Consider the following 18,656-nt stretch of genomic DNA (forward strand, 5'->3'; position numbering starts at 1 on the left):
CCTGTAGACAACACACAGTTTGGTATTGGTTTTTAATACTTCGTTTCTCTTAATCAGTATATTTACATAGTTCAAAGTTAAGTGATACTAGATGAATGTTTAGAACTATTGGTAAACTTATCTATTCATCAAACTTCATGATGTAAAACTTCCTTCAGTTTCTGCCTTCCCATTCTCTATATTCAATTTTATCTTATTTGTTTGGATGTTAGATATGTTTGTCCCCACTTTTGGTTTTTTAGATTTAAATTATTTTTTCCAGTCCTAGGGCTTGAACTCAAGACCTGGGCACTGTTCTTGGGCTTTCTCAAGGCTACCACTGTACCATTTGAGCCACAACACCACTTCCAGCTTTTTTCTGTGTATGTGGTACTGAGGAATCGAACCCAGGCTTTGTGCATGCTAGACAAGCACAAAACCACAAGGCCGAAATCCTGGCCCACTTAATTTTATTTTTACTTTACAGCTCCAAAGTGTTTTGGCACCTATCCAATTCCTTGTCTTCTTTCGTACCTTACAGCATTCTTTCTTGTCTCTGGATTTGAAGTGATTTAGAAGCCCATTAAAGTCAAACTCTGACTGATGGTAAAAAAAAAAAATCTGAAGATTATTGGGCAGACTGGCAGGGGCTAACTCAACTCAGGAGTGAGTAGCCCTGAATTCAAAAAGTAGGGAGGGATATTTATAAAGGCAAAGACCACACATAGCCACATGCAGGTGGCCAATAATTTTACACCACTTAACCATTCCAATTCCAGATGGCCGATGGCTGTATGGCAGGCACACAAGTGAACCTATAATTGTAAAAGTCAAAATTGGCATGTGCAAGCAAGCAAGCATGACACCCTCCTAGTTCTCAGGAAAACCCTACACCTAGCCTTGCCTGAAATGTATGATTAACATTATCTGAAAGCGCCAGACAGCTGGCATCAGGATACCCCCACCAGTCAAAAAGACTGTTTACCCTTTAAGTTTAAAATAGGACAGGACAAAGAATTTCCGGAGTCTGACTTCTTTTCTGGTCTCTTCTTCCAGCTTCCTCTTTTTTTTTTTTTTTAATCTATCCAAACACTCTATATAAAGGACTTACTTCTCCCCATTGGTCAAATTTTATATATCTAAACATGGAATATTGAGGATTGACCCCACCCTATTAACCCCAGCACATACAGACACCAGGAAACCCCTAGGTATGGGAGCAGGCAGGGTAAACAAACCTAAACCTGGCTGTCAACCTTCTATTGAGGGCCTACCTGAAAGTCCCCATCTACCCTAGCCTAAAAAGAGTGGGAGTTTGGCCTAGTGATACAGTGCTTGCCTAGCATGCACGAAGACCCTGGTTCAATTCCTCGGTACCACATACATAGATAGAAAAACCAGAAATGGTGCTGCAGCTCAAGTGATAGAGTGCTAGCCTTGAGAAAGCCCAAGGCCATTGCTCAGGCTCTGAGTTCAAGACCTGTGACTGGCAGAAAAACAAAACAAAACAAAAAGCAATTTTGGACAGGTATTGTAGTTCTAGCTCCTACTCAAGAGGTCCTGGGATGATCTGGCCACCTGGTTAAGGCAGGCTCCCACAAGAGTCTGCAAGATCAAACGCCATTAAGTGGCAGGGACTGGCCCTGCTCCCCATGTCATTCCTGTAATTGTCCCAGTCTCCAGTGACCCCTAGTGGCCAATTCGTTCCATGCATAAGCTACACATGGGCAACAGCCCTATCAGTACACCTTTGAACACCCAGCTATCCAGGACACAACATAGATCACAATACCAGCAGGCCCTGAGCTCCTCCACTCTGCTTCCACTTATAGTATATGTCAGTATCTCTAAAGCTCTAGCCATGTCTAGTCCATCTAACCCCCCAGCTCAAAGGGACTTAATGGTCATACATTTGTAATGAGAAGCTATACAAATTGTGACCCCCTAGTGGGGCACAGGTGGCTCAAGCCTGTAATCTTAGCTACTCAAGAGGCTGAGATCTAAGGATCGCAGTTCAAAGCCAACCCAAACACTAAAGTCTGTGAAATTCTTGTCTCTAATGAACCACCAGAAAACTAGAAGTGGTGCTATGGCTCAAGTGCTAGCCTTGAGCTGAAGAACTCAGGAACAGAGTCCAGGCCCAGAGTTCAAGTCCCATGACCCTCAAAACAAAAGACAAACTGTGACCTCAGGGTGTTCTTCAATATATCCAGGATGTTCCAGCCGAGTAGCCCTCCAGGAAGGAATGAAGAAACAAGGGAGGGGGTACCCAAATCCTGGGGTGATTTTTGTGTCCAGTGGAGACATCATGTCATGCTGTACATGCCCAATAGAGCCTTCTCTTAGGGGAATCTGAGACAAGCCATCATTTCTATCAACATTGCTTCTCTTCTGCCAATCTTGGGAGAATTATTTTTTTAAAGGTCTGTAGAGGGTCTGGGGTAAAGGAAGAAGTGGGGGTGAGTTGGTGCAGTTCTTTGCAGGGTTTTACTTTGGTTTCTTTTTGTGGAAGTCCTGGAGCTTAACCACAAGGAATGACACATGCCCTGGCTGGAGGTGTGGGGTGTGGAGAACATTCCTGGGAGGGCTAGCTTTCAATCACGATCCTCAGATCTCAGCTTCCTGAAGAGCTAGCATTACAGTCAGGAGCCACAGGCAACAAACTGGCTGTCTCACTGAAGTCCTGGAGCTTAACCACAAGGAATGACACATGCCCTGGCTGGAGGTGTGGGGTGTGGAGAACATTCCTGGGAGGGCTAGCTTTCAATCACGATCCTCAGATCTCAGCTTCCTGAAGAGCTAGCATTACAGTCAGGAGCCACAGGCAACAAACTGGCTGTCTCACTGAAGTTTTGTGGTTTTGGGGGGAGGGAGAGGGCTCTCATGGGGCTTGAACTCAGCCTGGACACTGTCCCTGAGCTCTTCAGGTCAAGGCTACCACCCTATCCTTGGGCCTGGGTACTGTCCCTGAGCTCTTCAGCTCAAGGCTACTGCCCTGCCCCTGGACCAAGCCCCACTTCTCGTTTTCTAGAGGTTAATTGGAGATAAGAGTCTCAGGTCCTTTTGTGCCCAGGCTAGCTTTGAACCTCAATCCTCAGATCTCAGCCTCCTGAGTAGGATTATAGGCGAAAGCCACCATGCCCCAAGGATTTTTTGGTTTTGTTTTTTGTGGGTCACTGGGCTTGAACTCGGCCTGGGCGCTGTCCCTGAGCTCTTCAGGTCAAGGCTACCACCCTATCCTTGGGCCTGGCTATTGTCCCTGAGCTCTTCAGCTCAAGGCTACTGCCCTGCCCCTGGACAAAGCCCCACTTCTTGTTTTCTAGAGGTTAATGGGAGATAATTGTCTCACAGTCTTTCCTGCCAGGACTGGCTTTGAACTACTCAGATCTCAGTCTCCTGAGTAGCTAGAATTACAGGCATGAGCCACCACACTCGCTGTATTCATGTTTGGTTCTTGTTTACCTATGTATACTCAAGAATGAACGTTCTCTTTGTTGGTGGTATTAATACCAATTATTTTCTTAAAACTATGCTGTTAAGAGTTTATACATTTTCTGAAGCTTATTTAAAAATACAAATGAGAAGGGGCCGGGAGTTTGGTCTAGTGGTAGAGTGCTTGTCTATCATGCACAAAAACCTGAGTTCATTTCTTGGTACCACATATATAGAAAAAAGCTGGAAATGGCGCTGTGGTTCCAATGGTAGCGCTCTACCCTTGAGAAAGCCCAAGGACAGTGCTCAGGCCCTGGGTTTAAGCCCCAGGACTGGCAAAACAAAACAAAACAAAACCTGGGCCATCAGTTGGGCCTAATGGTAGAGTGCTTGCCTGGCATGCATGAAAACCCAGGTTTGATTCCTCAGTACCACATACATATGAAAATACAACAAACAATACAAAAAAAAAACTGGACAAAACACTGCACCCAGCTCCCCTAAACTTTTTTTGTTCAAAGCTAGCACTCTGCCACATGAGCCACAGCTCCACTTCCAACTTCTTTGTTAGCTTATTGGAGATAAGAGTGTCAGTGACTTTCATGCTTAAGCTGACATTGAACTGTGACCCCCATATCTCAGCCTCCTGAGTAGCTAGGATTATAGGCGTGAGCCACCGGCACCTGGATTTGCAGATAATTTATACAGCTGAATGCGTTCTAGCTACTCCTTTTTTCTTTTTCGTTTTGGTCAGTCATGGGGCTTGAACTCTGGGCCTGGGTAATGTCACTGAACTCTTCAGCTCAAGGTTAGTCCTCTATCACATTGAGCCACAGTGCCACTTCTGGTTTTCTGGTGGTTAATTGGAAATAAAGTTCTCACAGACTTTTGTGCCCAGGCTGGCTTTGAACCTTGATCCTCAGATCTCAGCCTCCTGAGTAGTTAGGATTACAGGCACCTAGGCCCTGAGTTCAAGACCCAGGGTGATGGAGTGAGAAAGCTCACAGCCAGTCTTTAAAAAATTAGCTGGGCACAGTAGCTAATCTTAGCTACTTTGGAGGCTGAGAACTGAGGATCAAGGTTCAAAGCCAGCCTGGGCACAAAAAGACCTGAGACTCTTATCTCCAATTAACCTCTAGAAAATGGGAAGTGGGGTTTGGCTCCAAGGAAGGGTGGTAGCCTTGAGCTGAAGAGCTCAAGGACAATGCCCAGGCCCAGGGGTGGGGCAGTAGCCTTGATTGAAGAGCTCAGGAACAGTGCCCAGGCCAAGTTCAAGGCTGTAACCCCCCCCACACACACACACAAATTAGCATGCCCAGCTTTCCATAGAAATTGAGAGAGACCCACATACCAGACTAGTAGCTTGGCTGGAAGTGGTGCTATGGCTTCAAGTGGTGGAACACTAACCTTGAGCAAAATAGCTCAGGGACAGTGCCTAGGCCCCAGTTCAAGTCCCAAGTTAGGGGCCAGATGTGACAATGTGCAGCAACTGGGGCAAAGACAGTAACAGACACCAAACCATTGAATTGAGGTTTGGGACTCCAGGGGCCTGAAGTGTTCCTTCAGCTCAGGTGTCCTGTATCCATTTTACACTGTATTTATTGAGAAGGGTACAGGGGTGTATGTGCAGAAAAAGTGAGGCCGCAGTAACCTTGAAATCACAAGCATCAATCATGTGATATACTCAAGTGGTAAAAACTTAAGAAGCTGGCATGATTAGCATAGATTTATGTCTATCCCTAACTTCCCAGAAAGTTGGGTATGGAATTAGGCTACACCTAGGTTAGGAAATCTGAGGTCCTTTACATGGGGACCAATCAATCATTTTAAGAGACTCTCAGAATTCTGAGAGTTTGTGGAAGTTTGGAATTCGATTAACTCACATTTAGGGCCAAATCTTGGGTCTCTGTAATGCTTCTAAGTGCAATTAATCTTTCTCAGGCCATGCCCAGCTTTCCGGGAGTCAGAGAATGGCCAATTCTCCTTATTAGACCTCATGGCTCAGCATTTACAGGTTCCCACACTCACCTCTAGTATCTTACCCCTATATGGAAAGTTAGGCTGGCCCCTGAGCTGCTTCCCTAGATGGAAACTTTGCTTGTTCCTATATACTCTGCTTTTGTTGGGCTTTGTTGCCCTACTCTTTAAAATATTTGTGCAGGGAGGGAAAGGGGGAAAATATGTGAGGAGTATAAGGTTCAAGAAATAATGTACCTATATATTGACGAATGTAACTGTAACCCTTCTATACATTATCCCGACAACACAATAATAATAATAATAATAATAATAATAATAATAATAATAATAAGCTTTGTGCAGCCGGGCACCAGTGGCTCATGCCTTTAATCCTAGCTACTCAGGAGGCTGAGATCTGAAGATTGAGGTTTAAAGCCATCCCATAGGCAGCTCATGTCATTCATGATTTTCTCTTCAGACATGGTAAGGTAGGGGGATTCTTAAATGTCAAAGTGATACCAACATTATTGGAATGTTTACATTATTAGAATGAAGGTTTCAACAATAAAAATATTTTTAAAAGATCATAATATCTGGTAATAAATTAGATTAATACAACAGATAATTTCAAAATAACGCCCCTGAGTTGAAAATGCCTCTTTCATCTGCCTTACCCCATTATGCATATTGTACACACATTCTACATCATTTACCTAGACCAGTCTCAAAAACCTAAAGGAATACATGGCCTTGGGGGATCTTGCAAGAATTTGGTTTCTGATTAAGCAGTATGTCATGGGGCTTCAGAACAGATTTCCAACAAGCTACAGGTGAAGCTGTTGATGGTGACTCTTGGCTCAAATTTTGAACAAGAAGGTGACCGATTATGATGAACTGTTTCCATCCTACTAGGACCATGTAGGTAAAAAGAAGGAACAAAAACTGGTATGAAAAGTAGGTCTTGGGAAAAAAATGTTCCAGTCAAATGAAAGCTTAAAGTATTTTATGTTGGCAGTGTTTCTATTTGTCCAACAGAGGCACCTTTGATATATTATATAAACCATGACACCAAGTTCTGGTAACTTTAAAAATGAAGTTACTATAGCTTGAGGTTCTCCTCCAGCTCATTCAAGTCCAGAAAATTCTAGGCCGTACACTGCAAAACCACTATTAAAATCTTTAATGGTGACTTGTCCACTTGAATTACTTGTTAACAACTTGCTTTAAGCTATCCCATCTCCCCCTCCTCTTTCAACAAACAAATACTTTTTCTTCTGTCTAACAGCTAAACAGCAGGTAACACCCAATGCCCCTCCCTTCAAAAATCGAACAAAATTATCTCCAACCAAAGGGCTCAGTGCAAAAAGGTTGGCTTCTTTAATACATTCATAGGTATATACATTAATTTCCACAGGATTACTCTTACATGTGATTGGCTGGCTTGAATTATGTCCTAGGTAACACCCTTGTTCTTTCAGAAAAGACAGATTAAGATGAGAACCAATCAATACTACTGCTGCAGAAAGCTTAAATATTTTCTTCAATCCAGAGACGCTCTGAAGAATGCATTTCATGTCCGGCATGAAAGAAAGCACATGGTGCTCAGGAAAGCTGGTATAATCAAATAAGAGTTGAGTCTGCAGAAAATGACTGAGTACACATCATATGACACACTTTATGATACTCAAGATAAAGCTTTTTCAGAAGCTGTTTGACGATTAAGCTTGGATCAGTTACTCGTCTGTGAAATACATGGATCACAGGGATATTACTGTTATAAGCACAAAGTACTGCCTCAGCTGCAGTGAGCCCAGAACCTACAATTAACACTGGATCCACTTTGCCACACAGTTTTCCTTTGTTTACAGCAGCCCCAAATTCAGGCACTGAATGAAACACTAAAGGAAAATTTTTTCCCTTCAATTTCCAGATGGGCAGGAGAATCCATTGTTCCAGTTGCCAGAGCTATAGTCTCAGCAAAGAGACAAAAGGGAACATGAGCACCATCTGCTATTCACTGGTAACCTCTGACTTCCCAGTTTCTCTTGATCAGTTTTGACTTCTCTATCTGTAAATGCTTCCTTGAAATATCTTTGTCTTGGCTGTTGTTATCATCTTGATCTCTGTAAAGTCTAGATACAGAGGTTATATAAGTATTCTCTCTGAAATTCTTCTGAAAACCCATGACTTTTACGTAATGTTTGTAGCAAGCTATTTCCTCTGGCACTACTTGATCGCCTTTTAGATTCCTTCATTTGCTCGCTACCCAATCTTTAAGTCCAGGTAACTCCATCCAGTTCCCAAAGCTGATGGTCAGCATATTAGATTTTTACAACTTAGAACACTTTTCCTCCTTTTATCAATTATAATTCTGAAGTCTAGGCTGAATTCAGCAGCCTCTGTGCATGCCAAGCTCCATCTGGAGGACCTTTACCAAGAACTAAGTGAGGGATGTAATGATGTTGTTCTAGTTTCCATTGCAAAACAGATGGGTAATCATATCCAAAGTCAGCATCTGGATGAAGTGAGTCAAAAAGTACTGCAATTGGATTGGATGATCAGCCTTCAAGACCCTCAGACAAGTATTCTAAGTCCTTCCTGATCCACAATGGAAAGATGTCTTACTTCTTCTAATTTACTATGAAGGATTGTATTTGGGTGTATTGCTTCCGATGATAGATATGGCCTATAACCAGAAAACATCTAAGAGAGGCATATTCATGAGGGCCCATTTCCTATTATTACCACAGGCAAAATCACTGCTGAATCTTCCAGTAATGAAGTTTCTTCAACTAATGGCATCGCTTTTTGCCCCAAATTAGCATCAAAATATTGCACTAAGGGATTAAAAATCTCTCCGTTTCAGTTTCACTTAGTGCTTCTTGCTCCGGTCTGGGGGCTGTAGGCCATGGGCCTCACATCACAGGCTCTGGGGTGGAATTGCCCAGCCTCAAGTGCCAGAGCCCTGCCCCCAGAGGTCTCTCTGTGGCAGTCTTGCTTCCTGGAAGGGCTCCTTTAAGTAAGGGCTCTCCAGCCCTCCCTGCAAGGGAATTACCTCCGACCTAGCTGCAGGGGGCAGAAGGGGGAGGCTCTGCATGTTTTTTTAATTTGTTTTTGGTCAGCTGTGGGGCATGAACTCTGGGCCTGGGCCCTGTCCCTGAGCTTTTCAGCTCAAGTCTTAATGTTCTACCACTTTGAGCCACAGTGCCATTTCTGGTTTTCTAGTGTTTAATTGGTGATGAGTCTCACAGAATTTCATGCACAAGCTGGCTTTTTTTTTTCTTTTTGCCAGTCCTGGGTTTGAACTCAGGGACTGAGCACTGTCCTTCATCTTCCTAAAGGCTAGTGCTCTAACACTTGAGCCACAGTGTCACTTCTGGCTTTTTCTAGGTAGGTGGTATCGAGGAATCTAACCTGGGTCTTCATGCATGCTAGGTAAGCACTTTACCACTAGGCCATACTTCATGCCCCCCACTCTGGTTTTGAACCAGATCCTTACATCTCAGCCTCCTGAGTAGCTATAATTACAGGTATGAGCCACTGGAGCCAAGCTTTCTGTATATGTTTGATAGTAGCTTCTGTGTGAGAACAGATGAAGAAAAGGGCATTCGTGTTTGCCTTTTTTTTCACATTCTTCAAGATCTTTGTTTTAATGTCATTTTCTTTCTTCCTGAAGAAAGTATATTGGTATGTATACATGCCAGATTCTCTAATTATTCTATACACTCTTCAGTATAGTTTCCATTGTTTTACCTAAGTTTTCGTTCAAATAATCTGTTAGAGGCTTAAAGTGTAGTTGGGTTTTTTTGGCACTTTGAATTTTTTTTTTTTGGCTAGTCCTGCGGCTTGAACTTTCTGGGCCTGGGCACTGTCCCTGAGCACCTCACCTCAAGACTATCGCTCTACTCCTTGATCCACAGCACCACTTCCAGTTTCCTAGTGGTTAATTGGAGATGAGTCTCATGGTCTTTAGTGCCCGGGCTGGCTTTGAACCGTGATCCTCAAATCTCAGTCCCCTGAGTAGCTAGAATTACAGCCATAAGCCACTGCACCTGGTAGGAGGTTTACAGTGTTTATTGGAGAGGCCAATTCCTCGCCAGGAGAGGGAATGACATGATATCCAGCCACCAGCCTGGTGAATCCTGTAACTCTAGGACGATAGGTGGGAGGTTCTCTGTATGCCCAGCTAGATCTGGCTAGATTGTAGGAGTACCCACCTATCCTGATGGCCCTGCCATGGAGGAAATGCCATCATTCCCCACTTTGATAATGAGGGCCATTTTTTTTCCTGGACAATACTAGGGCTTTACTCAGGGGTGGACACTGTCCTTGGGCTTTCTCAAAGCTAGTGCTCTTCCACTTGATTCACAGCACACTTTCTGGCCTTTTCTGTTTATATGGTACAGAGAAATCAAACCTAGGTCTTTGTGCATGCTAGGCAAGCACTCTACCACTAGGCCATGCTCCTACCCATCCACCAACTTTGATATTTAATAACTAGGGATACTGTAGCTATTTCTCACTGTAAAGGGGTCAAGTAATCTGGGGCCTCTGCTTTGTTGTTTGACCAGGTACTGTCCAAGTATTTGACTGGTAAAGAGTCTCATCTTTCCCATGAGGATAGTTGTCTAAAATGCAAGAAACAATTAGAAGGCAACAAATTGCTGCTAGCAGGCCCAAGAAAAGAAAAAGATACATCCCAACCATGAAATTCATTGTTTTTGTACTTAAAACATAAAGCATTCAACATTCAGCTTTTTGGTAGCTCTTGGTGATAAGATTATCACTGACTTTCCTGCCTGTTTTGGCTTTGAACTGTGATCCTCAGTTCCCAGCCTCCTGAATAGCTAGGATTACTCATAAAAGCATAATGCCTATGTGCATTTGACCAAAGAGGACAATATTCATGGATATGAATTTCAGGAAATGAAAATGAGGGTTTTTTTCTGTTTATTTATGTAATTTCTTTAGGAGTATAAGATAAAGCACAGAAATGGAGAGGCAAAGAATGAAAAAAATGCAGCAATGATATTCATGGGAAACTAGGTTGAAAATGAATTATAAATCTTGTGGGTGGGAATGGGAGGGAATAACTGGGAAGTGACAAAAGAGTTTTCAGTGTACACAAAGAAATGTACCCTTTACTGACTTAAGCTGGTGCACTGAGAATCTTCAAACTAAGAGTTCATTTTTCTAACACCTATTTGGAAGTTTGAAGCTGATATTCACAGGCTTAAACAAGCACAATTAGTTCCCTGATATCCAAATGGCATTTTACAAATTCAAACCCATGAACCCTGGTTCTTTAAAATTTTGATCTGACCTTTCTCCTGGCTGGAGAACCAGCCCAGATGCCCCTCAGTTGATGAGTGGATCAACAAGATGTGGTATTTATACACAATGGAATTCTATGCTGCTGTCAGAAAGAATGACATCGCCCCATTTGTATGGAAATGGAAAGACTTAGAAAAACTTAAGTAAGCCAGACTCAAAGGAACATAGGCTCTATTGTTTCCCTCATTTGTCATAATCAGTAGAAACCTTGGGCTCTACTAGCAGAGATTGACAATAGAGCATAACCTAGATATATAAGGCCATATAGTATGATGCTAAATGAAAGGACCTCCAGGATATAGAAACAAAAGCCATAAAATGGGTGATTGTTGTCCTTAATGTACTATGTTATCTCTCATCTCTTTTGCTGTCCATTGGTTATTTCATAATGTTACAGTATTTCATCTTGTTATCTGATATACTGTATATATGTGTATTTGGTTATTTGAAGTCAGACAGGGAAGGGAGGAAAACAAGGGCGGGAGTGGGGGAAGGGAAATGGGGACCAAGACATGAGAAAGGGTATCAATGTATGTGAAGTAATGCACTTTCTATCTGGTGAATATAATGTAACCCTTCTATTACAATAAAAATATATGGAAAAAAGTGGCAATAGCCTTGACTCAACACAAGCAGTTTCTATTCTTATCTACAATTAAAGCCAGAAAACCAGAAGTGGAGCTGTGGCTAGCCTTCAGTGAAAGAGATTAGGTGCAGTGCCTAAGCTCTGAGTTCAGATTCCACACACACACACACAGAATCCAGCAGAAAACTGTGTGGTAGGTTAGTGCCTTTGAATTTAGTTCTCAGAATGAGAACTAGAAGCCATGCTCCTCTGTCCTTCTCTAAGCGTCAATGGATGTACTTCCTTCTAGATTACAAATGATCATACCCCAGATTCATACTGAGTGTGAGTCCACACTCTGGGGACAATCTGCAATTGCAGATGTGAAGTAGCCACTCTTGACTGTCCTCAGCACCAGAGTGGTGATGTCTTATGCAAAGGAGAGGTTGGGTCTAAAATCTTGCCTTCTGCACAAACTCATATCAAATGGAGTCACTTGCAACACATGGTGTGCCAAGGATGGAGGCACATTGCTTCCACAAGCTCTCCAGCCAACCCTCATCTAGCTGCCATGCCAGAATCTCTAGACAGGCTGCTGGCATTTGCCCACTTACTTCTGTACATCTCAGGAACCCCAGTCATTAGCTGGGGATCTTGGCAGTGCCTGTACCTAAATAAACAGTTACCTACAGTCTCCCAAAGCTCAGGGAACAAAGGACCACTGGGATCTGTTCCTGGACTAGTTTATCATTGCAAAAAAGTGGTGTCTATTCCTAAAACTCTGCTCATCTCAGGACCCCAAATAGTCATGATCACTGTAAGGATACATAAGAAACAACTTCTCCTCTTGACAAAGGAAAATTACAATTGTAAGGGAGTCAGCGCAACACTAATAGTGAGATCCTGAGTCAAAAGAACAGAACAAGTCAGGAGCTAGACACTCATAATGATAAATCTGGAAGTCTAGCTACTCAGATAATTATCTGACTAGAAGGACAAATGTTTTCCCACATTGCTTACTTCTGTAGGGTTTAATTACGGTCTGTTCTTTCATGTCTTTTTAGAGAATAGGGAAGAGTAAAGGTTTTCCCACATTGCTGACATCCATAAAGTTTCTCCGCAGTGTGAGTATTTTCCTGTCTTCGAAGGTGAGAAGATATAGTGAATGTTTCTCCACATTGCTTACATTCATAGGGATTCTCTACAGTGTGAGTTCTTTTATGCAATCGAAGGGCACAGTCAAAAGTGAATGCTTTCCCACATTGGTTACATACATAGAGTTTCTCTCCAGTGTGAATTGTTTGATGTCTTCGAAGAACAATGGGAAGAACAATGGAAGAACGGAATGTTTTCCCACATTCATTACATCCATAGGGTTTCTCTCCTGTGTGAGTTCCTTCATGTGTTTTAAGGGAATTAAAGGAATTGAAGGTTCTTCCACATTGCTTACATCCATAGGGTTTCTCTCCAGTGTGAACTCTTTCATGTCTTCGAACGGAACTAGAAGAAATAAATATTTTTCCGCATTGCTTACATCTAATGGGTTTCTCGCCAATGTGAGTTCTTTCATGCCCTTTAAAATTACCAGATTCAGTGAATATTTCCCCACAATTCTTACATGCATAGAGTTTCTCTCCAATTTGGGTTCTTTGGTGCCTTCGAAGAGCACTGGTGACATTGAATTTTTTTCCCACATTGCTTACATCCATAGGGTTTCTCTCCAGTGTGAATTCTTTCTTGATCTTTAAGGTAACTAGAAGGGGGGAAGATTTTCCTGTGTTGATGACATTCATAGGTTTTCTCTCTTGTTTTCATGTTTTTTAAGGTAACCAGTGGAAGTAAAGGTTTTCCCACAGTGCTTGCAAACATAGGGTTTGTCTCCAATGTGAGTTCTTTCATGTGTTTTTTTTTGTAGACTATTAATTTTAATTATACATTCATGCTGTGGTGGTAACAACTTCCACATTATTTGTAGGACTAATTTTCTCAATTTAAAAGGCACAGTCAAGAGGACACTAACATTTACATTAAACAAATGTGGAAACAGGACCGATTTGATCTATTAAACAGAAAACATTTGAATATGGATGGACTCAGAACATAGTTTTGTTCTGAAAAATACTGTTACTTTTCTGTAACTGTCTAACTGTGATGACACTTTCAGGGGCCCAGTGAATTCTTATATCTAATCAATTTATAACAACTGAACTCAAGCGTTCACATGACTGGATAGCTCAACATCTCAGATTTTTACAAATATTTCAGATTTTTAATGTGAATTTTATTACAAGTCCTACCTTAATATTTTAATGAGTCCTGTGAAAATCACAGCCTTTTCTTCCTCTGTCCTTTGACCAGTAATTCAGCTATTTTAAATTAAATAAATGGGAACTTAACCAACTATTATTAAACTGAGCAAAAACCATCCAATCATAACACTAAAATATTATCAAAGTGACTGGCTTCTGCAATGGAATATTTTGTTTCAATACAAAGCAGGTATATGAATAAAATGGAGTAATGTACAACTGCTTTGCCTTTAAAAGTTTAGATATTCTTGTAGTTTTATACACATTTGTAAGCATCTGGTCTCCAAGGATCCTTTATCATGAGTATGAATATTTGGAATGTGTTTTCAGTCATTGAAATATAATTCTGGGAAGAAACCAAGAAATTTGCATTTTCTGTATTGTTTTATAAAATTTAGGTCCCCTTGGTCTTAAGACATTAATCATATTTTTCGGTCCTGAAACAGCATATCATATTACTTCCTTGCTTATTCCATGATCTTCAAGTTAATTATTAATTAACCAAAAAAGTAACCAGTCACTTTTTATAATCCTACAGTTATGTTTCAAGCTTGTTTGGAATCCATTAGATCTTGCTTTCTCAAAATGTACTTATCTAGGTCAAGAAAAAAAACGGGCAGAAGGAAACTTCACCCAAATCATGTAGCAGCGTTAAACAAATTCAGTTTTTGAGCCAACATTAAATCATTTGTGTCTCTAAACTTTCCCTTTGTAACTTTTCTTATCACGAAGTCACTTTGCATTTTGGCCAAAGAGGGCTATTTTCTTTTGGCAGACAAAGATCATGCTTTGGAAAAACACTGTTCTAACGTCTGGAATTGTCTCCTTTTCAGCAGAGCACTAACAAATCATTATGTATTTATTTTACCTATGTTGGTCTCTTAAAAGACAGCTGCACTGCTCTGAGTATGTTTTTATACACTACATATAATTATAGTCAAACTAATTTCTTTTCAAATTGGCTATGGCCAAGATTCAAGAAACCCAAGGTCAATTAGCAACTGACGAGAATTAAGCCATAGTTCTTAAGTGCAATGTTTTAAAACCAACCTTATACTACTACATGTTCTTGGACATTTGCAAATAAAATACTCTGACTAGGAAAAAAAAACACTTGGTAACACATCAAGAATAAATCCATGAATGTCAAAATAACTGACCTCTGTTAAGCCATCAAAATTAGCTTAGAATGTTACTCAATAAGTCAACTATTTCCAACAATTTTAGTTGCTCTTTCAAGACTAAATTGTTAACTTTTTTTCATTTTCCTTATTTATTATTTGTTCCACATTCTGTTGGAAGGCTTCATCACACTGAGCACTCTGTTCATATTCATGGAGTCTCTCTAAAAATTGAGTCCTGTAAGAAAACAAAACAAAACAAGAACAAGAACCAAAAACACCACATGCAAAGTGAGAACTTTTTGGAAAAGCATTAATCCATTAGAAAGTATCTCCTGTGCCTTCATGGGTCTTCCCCAAATGGTCCCAGTATTTGTGTATTCTAAATTTCTGGATTTTCACATTTTGGGGATCTACTTGTTCACAATTTAAGAGAAACATTTTCTAGGAGTAAATCAATTTCTCTCTGTATGCATCTGTATCATCCAATTGGTTTCAAAATGTCCTGTCAGTCTACAATATTTGAAAGAACAGTATTATCTCTGCTTAGTGCAGTTTTAATTCTTCCCTTGGATTTTTGTAGTTAACTTCAGCATTTTCTTTTTCCTGCTTCTTTTCTGAAATACAACCATAGAAATCATTGATTCCTTCAGCACCACGGAAAAGAAATATTAAAGACTCCAACTATAATCATGATTAATGTGATCATGTTATATTCACTAATTAGTGCACTCACTTAAATGTTCCATTTTTCATTCCAACTCATGCAATATCAGTAAACGACATTAGCAGGTCACTAGTTAGGTGAAGGAACAATTACCTATAGAGTCCAGGTTTGTCAAGGTTTCCAACATCACATCTCTGTAGAGAAAATATTAACAAAGCCCATTCTTCCAGGGTAAAATTTATGGCCACATCCTCAAAGGTTATATTCTCCTAAAATATTTCACATTCAAAAATATAAAAGGAGGAGTTAAACTCATAGCAGTGGAGATGTAACTCACTGTATTAAATATACCTATATATATTTAGAGATTTTATAGTCACAATACTAATTTTCCCCTTATTACTTCTCATATAGAGTTTTGTTCTTTTTTTTCCCTCCAAACAACCTGCCATTCTAGCACTCCGTAAAGCTGAGAAAGAAAAAAGTGCTAAAATATCAAGGTTGCAATGCAATACAGAGGGAAAAAGTGCAATTTATAATTAACATAGGTGATTTTGCACAAAAGACTAGGGAAGTAGACCACAGGATAGGAAATCAGTCCTTACTTGGATAAAATGAAAATAGAATATTCTTTCAGGACACAATAAACATCACAGGGTAAGAGCAAAGACTACAATCTGATATGTTAGAAAACTAATATGCATTCAGAAACTTATACTGCATTCCCCTATATCAGAGACAATAATTAAATTGCCTTGAGTTAAGAAAGATAAAATTAGAACATTTTCGCCTATGTAATGGTAATTGCAATTGCTGAAATTCCAAACATTGAGTAGGACCATCTTAAGTTCTAGCTCGGCCTGGGTTACATAACCTCTTCCAGTTTTGGGTTTGTGCCCGGGGTGTAACTCAGGGTCCATGCACTGTCACTTTGCTTTTTTTGCTCAAGGCTAGGGGCCACAGCTCTACCTCTAGGCATTTGCTGTAAATTCATGATAAAGCCACCTGCAGACTTTCCTACCCAGACTTGTTTTGAACTGGTATCTTTATATCTCAGCCTCTTGAGATAAGTATGGTCCAATTCCAGACTTATCTTCCCTCACTCATACCTCAAAACATTGTCCCCAACATATAATAGAAAGAGTATCATTCAATAGAACTTTGACTTTAATAATAAATGGCCCAACAATGGACAAGTTTAACATATATAAATGAAGGTTGACAAAAGAAAGCTAAGAAAAATATCTGCAATACAAGACAAAGAATTACTGTGGTCAGTACACTAATGACCAAACCTTTATCTGAAAAACACACAAGGAGTAACTATCTAATCCAAAGAGTTTTGCACATACAAACTGAGTTTCATGTCCCAAATCACAAAGGAAAATGTGTAAAATAGTATAACATAATTTCAGTTACGCATGAATAAAATGGCAAATGATACATACTCTACTAAGTTGAGTAGCTAAAATTGAAAACGGCGTGAGGCATTGGCATCTGGCCACATACCATCTTTTTCAAAAATATTACTATAAAGATGATATACAAAGGAGTTACAGTTATATTAGTCAGGTACGGAGTGCAGTTCTTTCTTTGACAATATCACAGGCTTCCTTGCCATCTCCTCCTTTACCTTCCCATCCCTGCACATGAGTACCACTGTTGCATTTGTTCACCCTTTTTCCTTTCTATGTCACCTTCTTAACCTGCTAAAGACAGACAAATTTGCAAGGAGACAAAAAGAAAAGGAACAACAACAAAGAAAACAACCTAATTTCCATTTTCTGGAGCTCAATAAATAATATTTTATGATCAGATGGACAAAGGCACTGTACTATTGTCATCTAATAATAATTTATCCACCTTTATTGCTGTTTGTGAATGTCAAAAGTCTTACATAACTCATGAAAAAATTTTAATGTCCAGAAAATATACTGTGGATTTGTTCTGTTAGTATACTTCAACGTTTGGGAAAGTCATCTTTCAAAGGCCAGTGCCAGCTTTGTCCCTGAGCTCTTTAGCTGCAGTTATCATTTTTAAAACCAGAGGCCAAGATCCTATATTGCAGTTTGAACCTTGTACCTATGTTTGGGCTGGGGATGAGAGGGAAAAATCAGTAATAACATAATATTCATATTTTCCAGCATTGATAAAGGAAGTTAAAATTAAGAAAAGGAACCATGTGGAAAAGATTTCTCCCTCCATCTGATTTTGAGTGTACCATCCATGTGTGCTTTGATGCTGACTCTATAGAATTTACTGGCAGGCCACAACAGAGAGCCTGGCCAATTCAGACATCAAATATCACAAAACTAGAGTAGTAGAAGAATCCTTAGGCTCTGCTGAATGCCTTCAAGTTCTATAACTCAACCATAATGAAGAAGAAACATCTGTGGCTTTTCTCTTCCTGAGAAAGTCACCAGCACTGTATACCAAAGCATCAGAAACATCACCAGTAACAACAAAGATGAGGACAAAGAGGCTATGCCTCCTGTCATTGCCCTGTGACCCAACAGGACATAAAGTTATAGGCAATCTGTAACTGACCCTATTCCTGTTGCAGATGGTGATACTAATGGTGACAGAGGTGCCAGGTCTTCAGACAAAGAAAAAAGGACCGAGATGTCAGATGAAGAAATTATGGAAAAAATAAGAACTATAGTAACCACAGGAGCCCCTATGAAACACTGTATTATAAGATATGCAAATTTTAGACAAGGGGCTTTGGGCACAGCGGTCACAGCTACTGATGTAGCACTGAGACAGGAGGTTGCTATCAAGCAGATTTATTGCAGAAACGGCCAAAGAAGGAACTGATCATTAATAAGGCTCTGGTACTGATGGTGGGTCACTTGCTGATGTGGTAACAGAAACCTGCATGCATGAACAGGTGGCTGCTACATGCAGTGTTTCCAGGCAATGGAGCTTTCACATGCTAACCAAGTGATCCACACAGACGTTAAAAAATGACAATGTGCCAGGCGCTGTGGATCACACCTGTAACCCTACCTACTCAGGAGGCTGAGGTCTGAGAATCAAGGTTCAAAACCAGCCTGGGCACAAAAGTCCATGAGACTTATCTCCAATTAACCACCAGAAAACGGAAATGGTGCTATGGCTTAACATGGTAGAGCACTAGCCTTAAGCTGAAGACTTTCGGGACAGTGTCCAGCCCAGAGTTCAAGTCTCATCACCAACCAAAAAAATAAAGAAAATGTGCTTTGGGGACTGGACGTCTCGGGTAAACTTGCTGACTTGGGTTTTTGTACCCAGATCACTCCAGAGCAGAG

The 18,656-nt window shown here is 40.6% G+C and overlaps 1 long non-coding RNA gene and 1 pseudogene across 1 annotated transcript in view; both read right to left on the reverse strand.

The window, feature by feature from the left end:
- Positions 1–6,593: 6,593 nt before the first annotated feature.
- LOC150057231 (oxidative stress-induced growth inhibitor 2-like) lies at positions 6,594–8,172 on the reverse strand (annotated as a pseudogene).
- Positions 8,173–14,860: 6,688 nt separating this feature from the next.
- Positions 14,861–18,656, reverse strand: part of LOC150057232 (uncharacterized) — a 44,924-nt gene continuing 41,128 nt past the window's right edge. The window contains exons 2-3 of the long non-coding RNA XR_016537165.1: positions 15,520–15,635; positions 14,861–14,937 (exon numbers count right to left, since the gene is read on the reverse strand). This is a non-coding gene — a long non-coding RNA (uncharacterized LOC150057232). The remainder of the gene's footprint in view (positions 14,938–15,519; positions 15,636–18,656) is intronic.

The sequence above is a fragment of the Megascapheus bottae genome, chromosome 11 (assembly GCF_031878675.1).
Source record: "Megascapheus bottae isolate mThoBot1 chromosome 11, mThoBot2.hap1, whole genome shotgun sequence".
Classification (NCBI taxonomy): Eukaryota; Metazoa; Chordata; class Mammalia; order Rodentia; family Geomyidae; genus Megascapheus; species Megascapheus bottae.